This window comes from Pinus tabuliformis, chromosome 8 (assembly GCF_031772625.1).
Source record: "Pinus tabuliformis cultivar Carrire ecotype Pingquan chromosome 8, CPIR1, whole genome shotgun sequence".
NCBI classification, from domain to species: Eukaryota; Viridiplantae; Streptophyta; class Pinopsida; order Pinales; family Pinaceae; genus Pinus; species Pinus tabuliformis.
In genome coordinates this window covers 481,597,900-481,606,101 of record NC_142294.1, presented here as the reverse complement: position 1 = coordinate 481,606,101, position 8,202 = coordinate 481,597,900, and positions in this window count along the sequence as shown.

Sequence of the window (8,202 nt, the reverse complement as noted above, 5' to 3'; positions counted from 1 at the left end):
AATTTTTGTTTTTTTCTTTTCAACCCTATTATATTAATAAAATTTTAATATATATATATATATATATATATATATATATATATATATATATATATATATATATATATATATATATATATATATAATATATATATATATATATATATCTATATATATATATATATATATATATATATATATCTCTCTATATATATATATATATATATATATATATATATATATATATATATATGTATACATATATATACATATATATACATATATATATATATATATATATATATATATGTATATATATGTATACATATATATATATATATATATATATATATATATATATATATATATATATATATATATATATATATATATATATATATATATATATATATATATATATATATATATATATACATATATATGTATATGTATATATATATATATCTGAGGATCGACCCCCGTGGTGAGGGAAAATGTTTTTTTTTTCATATTCAACCCTCTTATATTAATAAATCTTTAAATTTTTGCAATTTTGAAAAAGAAAGAAAAAATGTTTTCTTTCTTTTTCAAAATTGAAAAAATTTAAAGATTTATTAATATATGAGGGTTGAATATGAAAAAAAAAAAAAAATCCTCACCACGGGTGTCGATCCTTATATATATTTAAGATTATTTGTATTGTATAATTTTTTCCCTGGTCCATGTCCTTTGTTTGTAGCAAATACATCAAACATTAGAAAGCTAATTCATCAAAATTTTCCAACTGTTTTCTCTTTTCCAATAGGAATACATGATTTTCCTCAGGAGAATATATCTTAGCAATAAAAATATGGGTTTATGATGTGAATACCTTATAAAATTGCTCCAACAAAACACAAAATTTCCAACACATAATACTACTAATTGATTATGAAACATTTCATGATGACTTGTTTGCATGCATGTGTTTCCTTGGGGTTTCCATGAAGTCACTTGACCCTCGAGTTTTCCATCTATATTTTTTTGTATTAACCAATTTAACTAAAAATATTTTAATATACTTTGCCCACCATTAAGGAATTATAAGTGGGCATGATTTAGCCATTAATTTTTAACACACCTATCTTCAATTTACGCCCCTTATTAACATACTTGTCTGCTTCTTTATTGAAGTTTCTTAGGACATGGAAATATGATTTTGATGGGATATCTTCCACATTTTTGTTGATTCTTATCATGATGCTTTGCATAGATGATGTTGATTGGGGCATCCTTTACCTGTCTATGTAACAACCCTGAGTTAAAAATCCATGTAATAATGTTTATAAAGCAAAATAGGACCAAGTTTATGGTACACTTATTCCAAGCTGAATGTTGGGAAAAACATCCTAGTGGGTGTTCATTTGGTTCATATGGCTAAGGGAAATTGGCAAAGGCAATGGAAAAGGCTTTGAAAAGGCAAGAGGCATTAATTGGCATTTTATTTATGAAAATAAAGGAAATTAGGAGAAAAGTAAGGTGAAAGGTCACAAGTTTCATGTGAGGAGGCAAATGAAGAAAAAATAATGGAAAATGAAGAAAATAGAGGCCTCATTGATAAAAAGACTTCTAAGGATCATTTCAGGGCCTTTTGATAGTTTTTGGGTGGAGCTCTCTCTCCATTCTCTCTCACACACTTAGATCATTCTTGGAGCACTCTAGCATTGGAGAAAGGAAGGAAAAGGAAGGACAAGAAAGCAAAGGGAAGCAAGGATCGAGCAAGGAAGAGTTGGATCAAGCGGTCGCAACAAGATTACTTGCAGGTATCAATTTGTATGTATGATTTCCTTCTTGTTTTTGGCATGCATGGTACATGCATGTGTGTATTTGGTTCTCTTATTGTCTTTGGCATGGGTTTCACCAGGTGTGACAATGGTTTTCAGCCTTGCCTTACCATTTGCGGATAGCCATGGTGTGATGGGGTTTCTATTACTTGGTTGAGCTAGATTTTCGATGGTTTCGAAACTGAGTGGGGTGGTCTCAGGAAAACTTAGAAGGCCTAGGAATCCATTGACCGGTAATGGTGGGATACATAATAAAGCCTCGTTGTGAATACCCTTGTCGGGCCTAGGAATCCCTTGATCGGTAATAGTAGGATACATGGTAAATCCTAGAGGTGAATACCCTCGTTTGGCATACAAATCCCTTGACTGGTAATGGAAGGATACATCGTAAATATTAGAGGGTGGGGATAGACAAATTCCTCGCAGTTTAGGTGGAGAGATCCAAAGGCATCCATGCTTGTTTAGAGCCTAGTGATCTCTTCACCAGTATATGGCGGGATTGTGGTAAAGCATGTAGTGTATGTTTATTGTTTGGGTCAAGGAATCCCTTAGCGGGATACACAATAAAGCTTGAGGAAGCCTTGATTGGTTCTGTTGTGAGTCCCACGTTCATACTTGGAATATGGCATGGGGGTGATTGGCTAAAAGAAACATTTGGTTCAACGAAATCTATAGTCGGGTGGTACGTGGAAGTCCCTAACTTGGCTAGCTTTTGCATATGTTAATAAGAGCTCTTTTCCTCTTATGTTCCATGTGTAAATATACTTGTTAATATGTTGTTATAATGGCTTTTCTATCATTGATATTTTTCTAGTTATATGTTAGTTATAACAATGGTTTATGACAGACTTGAGTTATGGCTCTTAACATGTTTTGATTGGTAAATGAATGGATATTGAATGCATGAACTAATAGATGTTATTGCAATTATTATGAGAAGGCACTAAACCTTCTTAGTGATTCTCAGATAAGTATGAGACCCCTATGTATAGATGTGTATTTATGGCCTATACATTACATATTCATGGTATGCTTGACAAACTTTTTGGTATGCTTAGGCTTGGTTAGGCCAAGTCCTTAATCAAGTTTTGTGTTAGAAGCTTTGTCTTTGTGTCATTTATCATTTTGGAAAGTTTCATTACGTTATGGGCAATGACTTGGAGTCTAGCCCTGAAAGGTGGCACATATTTCATGGTCTGAGGCACAAAACTAGCTGAAAAAGACTGTAGTTCCACCCTTGTATTGGTTATGCATGCGACTGGAGGCATACAATCACATGGACGCAGTCTTTTGCATGCAACTAGGACTCTAAATCAGTGAGAAGAAAAGTTAACTCATGGTTTGGACACCTGGAAGGGTGGTTTAGCCCTTGGGGGTCCTTTAGCACTTGAGGAAGGTGAGTAAGGTTTTGTTTTGTCCATTCCACATCCTTAAAGTGATTTCAGAGGTTGAATCATATCATAGTAACTCTTCGTCACATATATACCCTGGTGGATCGGTAAAATTGGGTAAGTGTGGGAGGAGGGTGTTACATAGTGGTATTAGAGCATGGTTCAACCCTTGGATTGGATGGGTGGAATGTGGTTGTCATGCATGCATATAGGTTGTATATGTGCTTATCATGTATGCATGTCAGTGTCTATATGTTGTTATGCATGTATTGTCATGGTTATGGTTATGCATGCACTGTACATTAGACATGCATCGTGGTGGTCATTATGTAGTTTGTGTCATAATGATGCTAATGTGTTGGCTAAGATAAAGCAGGAGAAGCAGATTATTAGAGTGAGGTTGCAGCACTGGACCTTGGGGTAAGAGAAGATTGTCATACATGTTTATATGTTGGCCATGTAGGTATGATGGTTAATGGTTTTTGTAAGCATTATTGTTATGTACATGCCTGTCCTTTTATTATTGTTGCGTTTACATGCATGATAGATGTTAGTTGATCAATTTAGTCATATGCACATGCGTTGGTTAGTCATGCATGGCAGTTTATTTTTTGTTATATGCATTTCAGTCATACACATGATGATTATGGTAATTGAATTTAAGATATTGATGTTATATGTATCGCATTAATATGGATTGGCCTGTGAAGATGGTTATGGTTATGGTATTCAGGTAAGAATCGATATATTTGTGATTTTGTGTCATACTAATCTGGACTGATTTTTCTAGATGTGATAGCCTCCTGTGAGATACATTGAAGTATGAGTTTTATTAGGCCATCTATTTGGTTTATCTAATATGGTATGTTTACAGGTTGTCTAAATGTTTGATTAATTGCATGATATGAGTATGTTTCTAGGATATCGCATGAAGGAATGATATTGTTTAAGATAGTTATACTAAAACATATGTGCTGAGACAACTAATATGTACTTGAGTGTCAGTCGGTAATAGTTGTAGCATTATTTCTAATGACTATGAGTTGATTGTTGATTATGACATGGTTGTTAGTCTTGGTAAAGGTTGATTTCAAGTTAATAAATATGATTTCTTGAGTTTTGGAATGTGTGACTAACATGTGTTAGTAGTTGCAGGGAAACATGCTTGGTATTAGCATGACAAGGTAACAATTGATTTGTTTATATAATTAAAGGATGGGTGATATGATAACATATAGTAAGACTTGATTACAGAAAAAGATAAAAGAAAGGAATTGGGTGAGAATTCCTTTGGCTATGTTTGGAAACCGCAATTCCAAATGAGTATAGCAATTATATTCTAGTTATAGTTGGATCCGTCAAGGAAATTGGAGTCCCTTGAGTGATGATATATGGATGTGTTCAGTTACAAGGAAACATGCTTGGCACAACAAGTTGAGGTATCTGGTATTTATTTATACACTAACAATTATGTGTTTATGGTAGTATGATGCAGGGGATTGCATGGCAAAAGAGGCTTCCATGAAATCTTGAAGAAGGCTTGGGTTGAGCTTTCCTTGGAAGCATTGGGAATCCATGGGGATTGATCCATGGTGTCTGTTGCTAGTTTTGTGTTTTTTGTCTTTTGTGATTTGTTTGCATTTGATTTGCAATTTTTTTATTTTTATTTTTTTATTTTTTATTTTTATGTTTGGTGCATCACCACGCCACTTTTCTTGTGGTGTCATATTGCTATTGGTTCTTCATGGTTTCTTTTTGTTTATTTCTTGTTCTTTCCATTTATGTTTTGAGGGTATTGGGAATTGGTTGGGAAACATGAGATTTAAGGGAGCTTGGGGAGAGTTGAATGAAATCCAATAGGTAATGAAAGACTCAGATGAAGCTTAGTGCATATATAAAGGAAGCTGAAGGAAAGATTATGACAACTAGTTGGATTGGTTGGGTCCATTGAGGTAAATGGACGACGATAGGACAATCATGAGAAATCTAATAGGAAAGGTAAGGGAAATGGATTGGAGGTGTCAAATGCTTTGGCTATGTTAGGAACTATTGTTCTCAATGTTATGCATGTTGTGCACGAAAGAAGGGAGTTCTCTTAACCTTGACCTTATGATATCTAGTAATTATGATTATGATGATGCCTATATATGTATATATGTATATATGCATGTTGTTATTTGACAGGGTCGTCAGAGGTCATGATTGTTTTATTTTAATGTTTTTATGTATATATGTATGTATGTATGTTGTTGTCTGACAAGGTCATCATCAATCATTCTTGTGGAGGAATAATTGCTTATGCAGGTGAATGGCATGAAGAGGTTCCTCATTTATGAGGAATCAAGTGGGAAGTGTAACCCTGAAATATCTACAAGGTAAGTAGCATGTGGATATGAATTAATATTATATGATTGTACTATGTTTACATTTCTGTTATGGATAGGCCATGCTGAGGGATACATCAGTGGAATGAAAGTAGTGTGGTGTGTGACATTCTGGGACAACAATGGATGGTGGAAAGACATTGGAAGAAAGGTTTCCTAGTAGTGACAGTGCAGTCTCTGGATGTGTGGTACTATTTTTGTGTATATGTTGTACATGTTGTTTATGCAATGTTATGTATAGATGGTGTTGTGTATATGTTGTCTATGCAGGGTTCTGTACAGATGGTGATGTGTGCATGTTGGATATGTCGTGTTGTGTGCATGTTGGATATGTGGTGCTATGTACATATGATGCGGTGCGCGTGTTGGATATGAATTGTTGTGTACATAAGGTGCTTTGTGCATGTTGCATATGCGGTGATGTGTGCATATGGTGTGGTGTGTATGTTTTACCTCTAATGCTATGTACATGTCATGTTGTATGTATGATTGTACATGTGGTGTTGTGTGCATGTAGGTCGTGTACATGTTGTAGATGGGGTGTTGTGTGCAAGTGGTCTTGTGTACATGTCATGCATGTGGTGTTTTGTACATGTGGTGTTGTGTACATGTTGTGCCTGTGGTGTTGTGTACATGTGGTATTGTGTACACGTTGTGTAGGTGGTGTTGTCTACACGTTGTGCAGGTGATGTTGTGTACATGATGTGCATGTGGTACTGTGTAAAACTGGTACTGTGTACATGTGGTATTGTGTGCATGTCATACATGTTGTGTTGTGTGCATGTTGTACATATTGGTTTGTGTACATGTGGTATTGTGTATATGCATTGCATAGTCATGGTATTGTGACATGTGTATTCATTGTGTTGTACTTTGTGTATGTATTGTGTTGTGCGGTACATGGGGAGTAGGTGTATGTGTTGGGTAGTACATCATGTGTAGGTGCATGTGTATGATGTACTTTGTTTGTATGTGTACATGTTTGAAGAGAAGCCAAGGCATTAGGTGATTGATGAGTGTGGCAATTGATTTGGTGTGTGTATGAAAAGGACAAAGGACAAAGGTATAAGAAATAGACTAATTGAAGGATAAGTAATAATATTTTATTTAAGTTTTAATTATGCATGTGATCTATGATTTTGGTTTATGATGATTGCATGTGATTAATGATTTTTATCTATGATGGTTGTGTTTTGAGCTAACTAGATGTGATATGTTTATTCATGATGATTTGATCAAACAACTAGTTTGACTTGTTGTGATAGGAAGTAAACATGATTGCAAGTGTACCTTATTCACGGGCCATAAATGAGGTGTGATTTGAATTTATTTCAATTCATTTTAATTCGAATGGAAATTATGTGCTTGATACAAGGAAGCATGGAAAATTCCTAGTTTGAGTGGTTGAAACTTATTTCAAGAATTAGAAGCAACAGGACAAGGAATTGGAACATGTAGTAGTATGTTGGTAGAGAATTCAGGAGAAGAGTCATTGTGGGACACTAGTACTCAATAGTGTCCATTGATTTCCATGAGCATGCTATGACTGGTACAATGGTTTTGTGGCAGGGATATGCCTTGTTTTTTATATCTTCCGATACAAGAAAACCTTGCCAAGGGCTGGATCGCTTAGGAAAGGGGATGTTGGGGAACTTGGAAGGTGAGTGACTGCATGGAAGGGGGTGAATGGATTTCTCGAGGGACTATGTAGCTGAGAAGGGAAGGTCAGAGATGGATTATTTTTTGTCATTAGCATTGCCACATGGAACCATATGCACATTGGGAGTGTGCCCTGGAACAATGAGTTGGTAACTATTCACTAAGAGGACAAGTGGTGCAAGATTGTAGTGCTAGACATTGGATGTAGTTTGACATTGTAATTGGATTATGGACTTCATGGGAAGGAGGTGAATCCTGGTACTACCTTGAGGGTGGAGGTGTGAGCCTTTCGATCCCTTTGTTGTGAATGCAGGAGTTGTATCCTGTTATTTCTTGGTAAAAGCACATGTGAATATGTGTATATTATTATAAATATTGTATCGAGCTAGATTTATAAATCACCATAGATAGTATGATTATTTGTTGGTTGAAGAAAATGTGTATGAGAATATATGTGCTTGATATTGTAAATATCGTAATTAGTTGTGTTATAAAGCTCTAGTAAACGATATGTTTGTCATGTTTCAGCAGTGGTCATTGTAAATACTGCGAAAAGCTGTGTTATAAAGCTCCATGGGAAGTATGCTTTTTTTTTCAGTGGTTTACTGGTTTATAGGTGTCATTGAAGATCAAGGATGGTGTTCCCCTAAGGGGGAGGGGTTTGTAACAACCTTAAGTTAAAAATCCATGTAATAAAGTTAATAAAGGAAAAATAAGACCAAGATCATGGGACACATATTCCAAGCTAAATGTTGGGTAAAACATCCTAGTGGGTGTTCATTTGGTTTATTATGGCTAAGGGAAATTGGCAAAGGCAATGACAAAGGCTTTGAAAAGGAAAGAGGCATTAATTGGCATTTTATTTATGAAAATAAAGGAAATTAGGAGAAAAGGAAGGTGAAAGGTCACAGGTTGCATGTGAGGAGGAAAATGAAGGAAAACTAATTGAAAATGAAGAAAATAGAG